At 47.6% G+C, this 12,732-nt stretch overlaps 1 pseudogene; it reads left to right on the top strand.

Annotated features, from left to right (window-relative positions):
* Window positions 1-12,732, top strand: part of LOC139245785 (zinc finger protein 585A-like) — a 423,809-nt pseudogene that overhangs the window by 263,203 nt on the left and 147,874 nt on the right.

Genomic DNA, 12,732 nt, shown 5'->3' with positions numbered 1-12,732 from the left:
GCCTTCAATCCCATCAATTTCCCCAACACAATTTCCCGCCTAATAAGGATATCCTTCAGTTCCTCCTTCTCACTAGACCCTTGGTCCCCTAGTACATCCGGAAGGTTATTTTTGTCTTCCTTTGTGAAGACAGAACCAAAGTATTTGTTCAGTTGGTCTGCCATTTCTTTGTTCCCCATTATAAATTCACCTGAGTCCGACTGCAAGGGACCTACGTTTGTCTTCACTAATCTTTTTCTCTTCACATATCTATAGAAGCTTTTGCAGTCAATTTTTATGTTCCCGGCAAGCTTCCTCTCGTACTCTATTGTCCCACTCCTAATTAAACCCTTTGTCCTCCTCTGCTGAATTCTAAATTTCTCCCAGTCCTCAGGTTTGCTGCTTTTTCTGGCCAATTTATATGTCTCTTCCTTGGATCTAATACTATCCATAATTTCCCTTGTTAGCCAAGGTTGAGCCTCCTTCCCTGTTTTATTTTTACTCCAGACAGGGATGTACAACCGTTGAAGTTCATCCATGTATCTATAACTGTTTGCCATTGCCTATCCACCGTCAACCCTTTAAGTATCATTTGCCAGTCTATTCTAGCCAATTCACGCCTCATGCCGTCGAAGTTAGCTTTCCTTAAGTTCAGGACACTAGTTTCTGAATTAACTGTGTCACTCTCCATCTTAATAAAGAATTTTACCATATTATGGTCACTCTTCCCCAAGAGGCCTCGCACAACAAGATTGCTAATTAGTCCCTTCTCATTACAAATCACCCAGTCTAGGATGGCCAGCTCTCGAGTTGGTTCCTTGACATATTGGTCAAGAAAACTATCCCTAGTACACTCCAGGAAATCCTCCTCCACCACATTGCTACCAGTTTGGTTAGCCCAATCTATATCTAAATTAAAGTCGCCCATGATAACTGCTGTATCTTAATTGCACACATCCCTTATTTCTTGTTTGATGCTGTCGCCAACCTCACTACTTATAGTTCGTGGCCTGTACACAACTCCCACCAGCGTTTTGTGCCCTTTGGTATTCCGTAGCTCCACCCATACCGATTCCACATCATCCAAGCTAATGTCCTTCCTTACTATTGCATTAATTTCCTCTTTAACCAACAACGCCACCCTGCCTCCTTTTCCTTTCTGTCTATCCTTCCTAAATGTTGAATAATCCTGGATGTTGAGTTCCCAGCCTTGGTCACCCTGGAGCCATGTCTCTGTGAAGCCAATTACATCATATCCATTAACTGCTATCTGCACAGTTAATTCGTCCACCTTATTTCGAATACTCCTCGCATTGAGGCACAGAGCCTTCAGGCTTGTCTTTTTAACACACATTGCCCCTTTAGAATTTTGCTGAATGTGACCCTTTTGTTTTTTGCCTTGGATTTCTCTGCCCTCCACTTTTACTATTCTTACTATTCTCCTTTCTATCTTTTGCCTCTGTCTCCCTTTTATTTTCCTCTGTCTCCCTGCATAGGTTCCCATCCCCCTGCCATATTAGTTTAACTCCTTCCCAACAGCACTAGCAAACACTCCCCCTAGGACATTGGTTCCGGTCCTGCCAGTTACAGACTGTCCGGTTTGTACTGGTCCCACCTCCCCCCAGAACTGGTTCCAATGTCCCAGAAATTTGAATCCCTCCCTTCACTCATCAAGCCATGTATTCATCTAAGCTATCCTGCAATTTCTATTCTGACTAGCACGTGGCACTGGTAGCAATCCTGAGATTACTACTTTTGAGGTCCTACTTTTTAATTTAGCTCCTAGCTCCCTAAATTTGTCTCGTAGGACCTCATCCCGTTTTTTACCTATATCGTTGGTACCTATATGCACCACGACAACTGGCTGTTCACCCTCCCTTTTCAGAATGTCCTGCACCCGCTCCGAGACATCCTTGACCCTTGCACCAGGGAGGCAACATACCATCCTGGAGTCTCGGTTGCGGCTGCAGAAACGCCTATCTATTCCCCTTACAATTGAATCCCCTATCACTATCGCTCTCCCACTCTTTTTCCTGCGCTCCTGTGCAACAGAGCCAGCCACAGTGCCGTGAACTTGCCTTCCCTTGATGAGTCATCCCCCTCAACAGCACCCAAAGTGGTGTATCTGTTTTTCAGGGGGATGACCGCATGGTACCCCTGCACTACCTTCCTTGCACTGCTCTTTCTGTTGGTCACCCGTTCCCGAGCTGGCTGTATACCCTTTACCTGCGGTGTGACCAACTCGCTAAACGTGCTATTCACGTCATTCTCAGCATCGTGGATGCTCCAGAGTTCATCCACCCGCAGCTCCAGTGCCGCAATGCGGTCCATCAGGAGCTGCAGGCAGATGCACTTCCCGCACGAGTAGTCGTCAGGGACACCGGAAGTGTCCGAGTTCCCACATAGTACAGGAGGAGCATAACACGTGTCCGAGCTCTCCTGCCATGATTTAACCCTTAGATTAACTTAATTGAGCAACAACAATGTTAAAAGGTTACTTACTGATAAAGAAAGAAAAAGAAAAACTTCTTGCCAATCACCAGCCAATCACTTACCCCCTCGGCTGTGACATCACCTTTCGATTTCTTTCTACTTTTTTGCCTCCCTGTAGCTGCACAAGCGCTGCCTCCCCACGCACCTCCCGAGCCTCTGGCTGACGCACCACGAACTCCCGACGACTCACGGAGGCTGGGCCTTTTTATAGGCCTCTCCTTGCACCTCCCGAGCCTCTGGCTGACGCACCACGAACTCCCGACGACTCACGGATGCTGGGCCTTTTTATAGGCCTCTCCTTGCACCTCCTGAGCCTTTGGCTGACGCACCACGAACTCCCGACGACTCACGGAGGCTGGGCCTTTTTATAGGCCTCTCCACGCAATAATTTTCAAAACGATAAGTGCTTCGGAGGATGTTGCATGGACTGGAGAATTTTAGCTATGAGGAAAGATTGGATAGGCTGGGTTTTTTTTTGGAAGGGAGGAGGTTGAGAGGGGAGACCTAATTGAGGTGTATTAAATTATGAGGGGCCTGGATAGAGTGGATAGGAAGGACCTATTCCCCTTAGCAGAGGGTCAACAAACAGGGGGCATAGATTTAAAGTGGTAGGAGGTTTAGAGGGGAAATCTCTTCACCCAGAGGGTGGTGGGGGTCTGGAACTCGCTGCCTGAAAGGGTGGTAGAGGCAGAAACCCTCATAGCATTTAAAACAAACTTGGCTATGCACTTGAAGTGCCGTGACCGACAAGGCCATGGACCAAGAGCTGAAAAGTGGGATTAGGCTGGATAGCTCTTTGTCAGCCGGCACAGACACGATGGGCTGAATGGCCTCCTTCACTACTGTAAACTTCAGTGATTCCATGGTCCTGTACTTAGTGATGACGTTTGTAAATTATGAGAAATATAGAAGATTAAAGGATGATCTAATTGAGGTGTTTAAGATTAAAGATAGGGTGGATGGAGAGAAACGATTTCCTCTGGTGAGGGAGTCTACAACAAGGGTCACAACTTTAAAATCAGAGCCAGGCCGTTCAGGGTGATGTCAGGAAGCACTTCCTTACACAAATGCTGATTGGCTGTTTCTCTTTGTTGGAGAGTCTGGAACTAGGGGTCACAGTCTCAGGATAACGGACGGCCATTTAGGACTGAGATGAGGAGAAATGTCTTCACTCAAAGGGTTGTAAATCTTTGGAATTCTCTGCCCCAAAGAGCTGTGGATGCTCAGTCGTTGAGTATATTCAGGGCTGAGATCGATAGATGTTTGTACAGTAAAGAAATCAAGGGATACGCGGATAGTGCGGGAAAGTGGAGCTGAGGTAGAAACATAGAAAGTAGGTGCAGGAGTCGCCATTCGGCCCTTTGAGTCTGCACCACCATTCAATATGATCATGGCTGATCATGCAACTTCAGTATCCCATTCCTGCTTTCTCTCCATAACCCTCAATCCCTTTAGCTGTAAGAGCCACATCTAACTCCCTTTTGAATATATCTAACGAACTGGCCTCAACAACTTTCTGTGGTGGAGAATTCCACAGGTTCACAATTCTCTGAGTGAAGAAGTTTCTCCTCATCTCGGTCCTATAGGCTTACCCCTTATCCTTAGACTGTGAACCCTGGTTCTGGACTTCCCCAACATCGGGAACATTCTTCCTGCATTTGACCTGTCCAGTCCCGTCAGAATTTTATATGTTTCTATGAGATCCCCCCTCATTCTTCTAAATTCCAGTGAATATAAGCCCAGTCAATCCAGTCTTTCTTCATATGTCAGTCCTGCCATCCCGTCAGCCATGATCTTATTGAATGGTGGAGCAGGCTCGAGGGGCTGTTTAACCCACTCCTGCTCCTATTTCTTATGCTCTTAAAGCCTAGTGGAAATCCGGAACTCTGTTCCCCATAAAACGGAGGCTGGGGGCCAATTGAAAATTCCAAAACTGAGATAGATAGATTTCCTTAGGCAAGGGTATTAATGGCGATGGAACCAAGGCAGGTAGACGGAGTTAAAATACTGATCTAATTGAATGGCGGAACAGGCTCAAAGGGCTGAATGGCCTATTCTTGTTCCTATGCTCCTAATAATAGCTGTCGACACTCACTGTCGAGGTTCACACACGGACATTGGGCACATGGGGTGTGTGTGTGTGTGTTACTGTGTTTTGGGCACTGGGGGGGATGTTGTTACCGTGTTTTGGGTAGTGGGGTGGGTAAGGGGATTATCAATGATTGGGCTGTAGGATGGGGAAGGGAATTATCAATGATTGGGCTGTAGGGTGGGGAAGGGGATTATCAATGATTGGGCTGTAGGATGGGGAAGGGAATTATCAATGATTGGGCTGTAGGGTGGGGAAGGGGATTATCAATGATTGGGCTGTAGGGTGGGGAAGGGGATTATCAATGACTGGGCTGCAGGGTGGGGAAGGGGATTATCAATGATTGGGCTGTAGGGTGGGGAAGGGGATTATCAATGATTGGGCTGTAGGATGGGGAAGGGGATTATCAATGATTGGGCTGTAGGGTGGGGAAGGGGATTATCAATGATTGGGCTGTAGGGTGGGGAAGGGGATTATCAATGACTGGGCTGCAGGGTGGGGAAGGGGATTATCAATGATTGGGCTGTAGGGTGGGGAAGGGGATTATCAATGATTGGGCTGTAGGGTGAGGAAGGGGATTATCAATGATTGGGCTGTGGGGTGGGGAAGGGGATTATCAATGACTGGGCTGTAGGGTGGGGAAGGGGATTATCAATGATTGGGCTGTAGGGTGGGGAAGGGGATTATCAATGATTGGGCTGCAGGGTGGGGAAGGGGATTATCAATGACTGGGCTGTAGGATGGAGAAGGAGAGAGAGGGGAACCAGTGAGTGTAGAACTGAACCCAGCCAGAGTCAGACATTAGTGAACCAGTTGGGTTTTTACGACAATCCGGCCGTTTTCATGGTCACTTTGTTCGAGTGCCGGCCCCACAAATTAGCAGATTCATTGTTCAATTTTCTAACCTGCCTCTTTGTGGGTTCTCTCTCTCACTCCCTTTTTCCTGTTTTAAATTAATTTTACAGGGTATTAGAAGGGGCGGATTTGCAGACGGGAAGCTCAGATCGCACACTGCATCAAGATCTGACAGTCACTCGATTCATCGGGACATGAATATCATCGGCCTCTCAATATGGAAGCAAAAAGCACCGTAGACGGTGGGGAGAAAGTGTACACGTGTTGTGTGTGTGGACGTGGCTTCAGCCGAATCTCTGGCCTATCAAGGCACAAGCGCAGTCACACTGGGGAGAGGCCGTTCACCTGCTCCGAGTGTGGGAAGGGATTTACTCAGTCATCCGACCTTCTGAATCACCAGCGAGTTCACACTGGGGAGAGACCGTTCACCTGCTCCGTGTGTGGGAAGGGATTCACTTCGTCATCTAGCCTGCTGAATCATCAGCGAGTTCACTCTGATGAGAGACCTTTTAAATGCCCGGACTGTGGGAAGAGCTATAAAAGTTCTGGGGAACTGAGCTGCCATCAACGTGTTCACAGTGGGGAGAGACCGTTCAGGTGCTCTCACTGCGGGACTGGGTTCAGTCGATCATCTGAACTCACTGTACACCAGCGTGCTCACACTGGGGAGAGGCCGTTCACCTGCTCCGTGTGTGGGAAAAGATTCACTCAGTCAAGCAACCTTCTGATACACCAACGAGTTCACACTGGGGAGAGACCTTTTAAATGCCCGGACTGCAGGAAATGCTATAAAAGTTCCGGGGAACTGAGCTGCCATCAACATGTTCACAGTGGGGAGAGACCGTTCACCTGCTCAGTGTGTGGGAAAAGATTCACTCAGTCATCCGACTTTCTGAGACACCAACGAGTTCACACTGGGGAGAGGCCATTCACCTGCTCCGTGTGTGGGAAGGGATTCACTCAGTCATGCAACCTGCTGACACACCAGCGAGTTCACACTGGGGAGAGGCCGTTCACCTGCTCTGAGTGTGGGAAGGGATTTACTCGTTCATCCAGCCTGCTGGCACACCAGCGAATTCACAAGTGACTGCAGGGGATGGATTCTGCTGTTTTTGCTGCTCTTAATTACAAGCAGGACTGAACCATGTTCATTCTGACAGAGGATCGTACAGCGGGAACAGAACCTCAGCCTGGACACAATTCTTCAGGGCCACACTAAGAGGGGAAAACGGCACTTTGGTTTTCCTCGTCTCTCTGCACTGACCACAAAGTCACCGTGCGGGTTAATCTTGAGGTGTGTAAGAAATGAGTCCCAGCCGCTCTCTTCCATGGTTCAGAGCTCCTGGGCACGGAACAGAAGGCTCCTTTAGAAATGAACCCCAGTACTTTGTTTGCTGTTTTAAATGGCCGTATTAACCCGCGTCGCTACTTTCAGTGATTTGTGTATCTGTACCCCTCGATCCCTTTGCTCCTCTGCCCCATTTAGACTCCTATTTTCCAAATAGAATGTGGCCTCCTTATTCTTCCTACCAAAACACACCACCTCTCACTGATCTGTACTGAAATTCATTTCCCAATTACACACGCATTCTGAAACTTATTAATGTCTTGCATTTTGTCACAGTCTTCCTCAGTATTAAATCTACTTTCCAATTTGTGTCATCTAAAAATGTGGAAATTGTACTTCTGATTCCCGAGTCCAAATCCTTTATGTAAATGGTGAACAACAATGTTCCCAGCACCGATCTCTGTGGAACGCCAGTGCCCACCTATTGCCAGAACTGTGCTCTCAGCACCGATCCCTGTGGAACACCACCTCCCACCTATTGCCAGAACAGTGGTCCCAGCACCGATCCCTGTGGAACACTACCTCCCACCTATTGCCAGAACAGTGGTCCCAGCACCGATCCCTGTGGAACACCATCTCCCACCTATTGCCAGAACAGTGGTCCCAGCACCGATCCCTGTGGAACACTACCTCCCACCTATTGCCAGAACAGTGGTCCCAGCACCGATCCCTGTGGAACACCATCTCCCACCTATTGCCAGAACAGTGGTCCCAGCACCGATCCCTGTGGAACACCACCTCCCACCTATTGCCAGAACAGTGGTCCCAGCACCGATCCCTGTGGAACACCATCTCCCGCCTATTGGCAGTCTCCGAGTAGCTACTCTTAATCCCTACTCTGTTTCCTGTTTTGTAACCAGCTTGCTATCCACAACAGTATGTGAGATCTACAAGATGACCAAGTCAGGCCGTGTGGAGTGAAGGGCCAGGCAGCAGAATGGATGGAAAGATGGCTGCAAAACAGAAATCATTTGTTGAAGTTGAGGGCAGTTTGTTGCCATATTTCCATCCATTCTGTTACCTGACCTTTGACTCCACACGACCTGACCATGGTCATTTTGTAAGAGGGTACATACTGCAAACACAGTGCACCAGAGGTGGAGGGGGTGGATATTGAGTCCTGTGGCAGGGGCGCTGATTTCTCAGTCAGTTTTGTGGCAGCGCTCGTGGCGTTTTTCACCACGTTCCAATTTTTAAAATAAAAATCTTATTGCCAGTTTATTAAAGCCATTAAAAGCCTCTCTGATAGGGGTCACAATAAAATGATGCCTCATAGCTTTCCATCAGAGTTAGAATCCCAGTTAGAAAGCATTTAGTGACTGAGCCAGACTGGGCCGGGTCTAAGGTGTGAGTTAGTGATGGAAAAGTGGCGGCCAGCGTACTTGGCCCCAGGGCTGAGAACCCGGGCACTCGGGTTTCTGTGACATTGATTGATGAATTTTGTTCATTGCTCAGTCTCAGTCGCAATGGTGGGTCATCTTACTGTCCAGCGGAGGCTGGGGTCCCCAATGGAGGGCTCTCTATGCAGGGGTCATTCCCTGCACCATTGGGAATCTGGGGTGGAGAGTGTTGCACGGAGCAGTCGTGTACAACAGTTTTTATTATTATTAATAACTTTTATTTATAGGGCGGCTCTAACATAGTAAAACAGCCCAAGGAGCTTCACAGCAGTGTAACAAGACACAACAGATACATTTGACACTGAGCCATAAAAGAAATTAAGGCAGATGACCAAAAGCTTGGTTAAAGAGATAGGTCTTGAGGAGCATCTTAAAGGAGGAAAGAAAGGTAGAGAGGCGGAGAGGTTTAGGGAGGGAGTTCCAGAGCTTAGGGCCCAAACAGCTGAAGGCACGGCCACCAATGGTTGAGCAGTTACAATGAGGGATGTTCAAGAGGCAGAATTTGAGGAGTGCAGAGGTCTTGTGGGGTTGTGAGGCTGAAAAAGACAGGGAGGGGCAAGGCCATGGAGCGATTTGTAAACAAGGATGAGAATTTTGAAATCAAGGCCTTGTTTAACCGGGAGCCAATGTAGGTCAGAAAGCACAGGGGTGGTGGGTGATCGTGACTTGGTGCGAGTTAGGACATGGGCTGCTGAGTTTTGGCTGACCTCAAGTTTACGTAGTGTAGAATGTGGGAGGCCAGCCAAGAGTGAGTTGGAGTAGTCAAGTCTAGAGGTAACAAAGGCAAGAATGAGGGTTTCAGCAGCAAGAGAGCCGTTCTTAACACCCTTCCAGATTCCAAGGCTGGGTTTGTTTTTTTGCAGCCTAGAAGAGTCCATGGCCCATGTATATATTCAATGTGAGAGGTTGCAGTCCTTGTATAGTTACCTGAAGGGCGTGCTCCTCAATTTTTGGTTCCCCTCCCTTTCCTCCCCTGAAGGTGCTGACTCTGGCTGGGTTCAGTTCTACACTCACTGGTTCCCCTCCCCTGAAGGTGCTGACTCTGGCTGGGTTCAGTTCGACACTCACTGGTTCCCCTCCCCTGAAGGTGCTGACTCTGGCTGGGTTCAGTTCTACACTCACTGGTTCCCCTCCCCTGAAGGTGCTGACTCTGTCTGGGTTCAGTTCTACACTCACTGGTTCCCCTCCCCTGAAGGTGCTGACTCTGGCTGGGTTCAGTCCCACACTCACTGATTCCCCACTTTTTGTGAAGTGCTCCTGGCACTTTATTAAACACGCACAGCAGAAGCACATTAATGTGATGGGAGATCACTGACACACAAGCAGCCAGTAGTGTGGAGACTCCTGAGAATCCAGTCCCTTTACAGCCAGTATTTACAGGAGCTGGGACACGGGAAGAGTCCCATTAAAATCACTGATACATTTGTTAACTAAAAATAGTAATTTCTCCTCCATTTACAGACGCTCCCTGACCAGTCCCCATTTCTCCTCCATTTACAGACGCTCCCTGACTCGATGGGGATTTCCCGGCATTTGCTGGTTGTCTCGGGGTTTGTGTCTGAAACTGGCAGGTAGTTGTGGGGAGGCGGATAATGCGGAGTTTGTCTCTCGGGCCTGGGGCCGCACTCGGTGTGTGGAGACACCCCCCAGGGGTTAGGAAGAGCGGGGCGGGGCCGGAGCTAGTCGTCAGATGGTCCTCCAACCAATCAGTGTGAGGGGCAGGGCTTGTGCCACCCAGTGGGCGGGGCTGAGCCCGGATCTCCCTCATTGGCTGAAACACTGCATCATTTTTAAAGATGATTTATCTTGAGAAAACGGGATCTTTCTGTTGTGGCTTTAAACAGATGAAATGCTGTGGTGCGGAGCAAACATTCCAACATTTGTTTGTGAAATGTATTCATTCAGGACAGACAGCAGGGTTTCAGGAAATGCAGGGGATGTTGTGTAGATGGATTGTCAAAAGGTGTTTGATAAGGTGCCGGACAGGAGGTTTGTTGATCAAATTAAGGCTCAGAGTATTAAAGGGAGTGGGGCAGCTGGATAGGAAGTTGGATTTAGGGCAGAAAACAGAGTAGCGTTAATGGAGGTTCTTCATAGAAACATAGAAAGCAGATGCAGGAGTAGGCCATTCAGCCCTTTGAGCCTGCACCACCATTCAATATGATCATGGCTGATGATGCAACTTCAGTACCCCATTCCTGCTTTCTCTCCATATCCCTCCATTCCTTTAGCTGTAAGGGCCACATCTAACTCCCTTTTTAATGTATCTAATGAATTGGTCTCAACAACTTTCTGTGGTAGAGAATTCCACAGGTTCACAATTCTCAGTGAAGAAGTTTCTCCTCATCTCGGTGCTAAATGGCTTACCCCTTATCCTTAGACTGTGAACCCTGGTTCTGGACTTCCCCAACATCGGGAACATTCTTCCTGCATCGAACCTGTCCAATCCCGTCAGAATTGGAGGGCGTAAACAGTGGAGTCTCCCAGGGTCAGTGTTGGGACCATTGCTCTGCTCGATGTAGAGAAATGATCTGGGCTTAGGTATATGGGGCATATGATCAAAATCTCCAGTTAATGCCAAAAAGGACCCATGGCCAACTGAAGCCGACTTTAAGTGCCTTCATTGTCAATACACAGGTTAGTAATTGGAGCATGTAAATGTGAAATGAAATTTAATGCAGAGAAATATGCTGTGATAGATTTTGGGAGGAAGAAAAAGAGAGGAAATGTACATTAAATGGTAAAACTTTTAATGGAGTAGAGGAGCAGAGAGATTTAGGGTTGTAAGATTCTAGCTAATTCCTTGTCTTATTAAGGATCGAGAGTCTAGTGTTAGAACACAAGAAATAGGAGCAGGAGTAGGCCATCTGGCCCCTCGAGTCCGCTCTGCCATTCAATAAGATCATGGCTGATCTGATCCTGGCCTCAACTCCACTTCCCTGTCCGCTCCCCATAACCCTTCACTCCCTTATCTTTCAAAACTCTGTCTATCTCCACCTTAAATATTCAATTATTATTAGCAACTTTAACATAAGAAATATAATTTGAGCAGATCCTCTGTGCTCTACCACATCAGAGTAAAGATGCAAGTCCTGCGTGTCCACAGTAACTGACACCAGGTCAGCCCGCTGGATGCCCTGAGCTTGATCTCCGGTGTCTCCAGTCCCGACTGCCCCCTTACATCAGTCTCCCCTCACTTTTATACCCTGCACTGATCCACCTCTGGCACCAGACTCTTCTTTGCCTTCCCAGCTGGGTTTGGAAAAGACAGCTGGAACTTCTCTCATTTGTGATTTACAAGGTCACTTTCCCTGGTTCCCAGCAGTTACTTTTCTTCAGTAATTTTCTCAATATCCCTAAACTCTCCTGCCTGCTGTTAGTTGTTATTTCTTATAGTTCCACAATTATAGGTATCAACATCACACATTATAATCGAATCTATTGTGTTACTCACTCTGGTTTGAGCTTACATTGTGGTTACTCACAGACAAACTCTGTTCTTTCCCCCGATCTGATTACAGATTGCAACAGTGGGTTCAGTGAATGGAATGTCTGATCAGTGTTGCCATGGTGACCTGTCTGCAGTGAATCGATTGAGAGTTTCTAACTCAGACTAAACTTCTCTTTCCCATGATGCACATTTAAGTTAAAGTCAATGTATTTTAGCCATTTTATGTTGATAAAGTGGTTAAACAGCACATGGGGTCCTAGGTTTTATAAATAGGGGTGTGGAGTACAAAAGGGCAGAGGGCATGTAAACCTGCACAAATCATTGGTTAGGCTGAAGTTCGAATATTGTCAGGTTTTGGGGATCTTACACCAGGAAGGATGTCGAGGCCATGGAGAGGGTGCAGAGAGATTCACTGAGATGATACCAGGGAAGAAAGGCTTTAGTTATCAGGGGAGATTGGAGAAACTGGGGCTCTTTTCATTAGAACAAAGGATAATTGGAGATCTGAGGGAGGTGTTCAAAGTTTGATCAGGTAAATGAGGATAAACTATTTCCACCAGTCGATGAGTCAGTAATTCGAGGGCATCAAATTCAAATCATCACCAAAAGGCTCAGACCATGGGAGGAACTATCGAGCACACTGTACAACAATGTTCGGGACACTCACTGTCCCTCCAGATCTGTGTCCGGGGGAGGAACTGATGAGTTTCTCTTATCTTTGGGTTAACTGATGTTCTCATCGAGGTGATGGATGTCTGTGGTGGGGAATGGGGTATTCTGAGCACCTAGTGTCCGCCATAAACACTCTCCAGTCAGGTACAGCACGGGTTAGATACAGAGTAAAGCTCCCTCTATGTTGTCCCATCAAACACTTCCAGGCAGGTACATGGACATGTTACCAATACCTTCTCTGGATACCAAGGCTAGGAGAGACACTCTGGAAGGTATGGCGAGCTGCGGTTTGTCCATGAGAGTAACCGAAGGTATGAGAACTAAAATAATCACAAGTAATGATCGAGTGTCAGTCGTGGCTCAGCGGTAGCAGTTTTGTCTCTGAGTCAGTAGGTTGTGGGTTCAAGTCCACCTGTAGAGACTTGAGCACAAAATCTCGGCTGAC

Source organism: Pristiophorus japonicus, unplaced genomic scaffold (genome assembly GCF_044704955.1).
Source record: "Pristiophorus japonicus isolate sPriJap1 unplaced genomic scaffold, sPriJap1.hap1 HAP1_SCAFFOLD_236, whole genome shotgun sequence".
NCBI classification, from domain to species: Eukaryota; Metazoa; Chordata; class Chondrichthyes; family Pristiophoridae; genus Pristiophorus; species Pristiophorus japonicus.
This window is presented reverse-complemented; position numbering and strand designations above follow the sequence as displayed.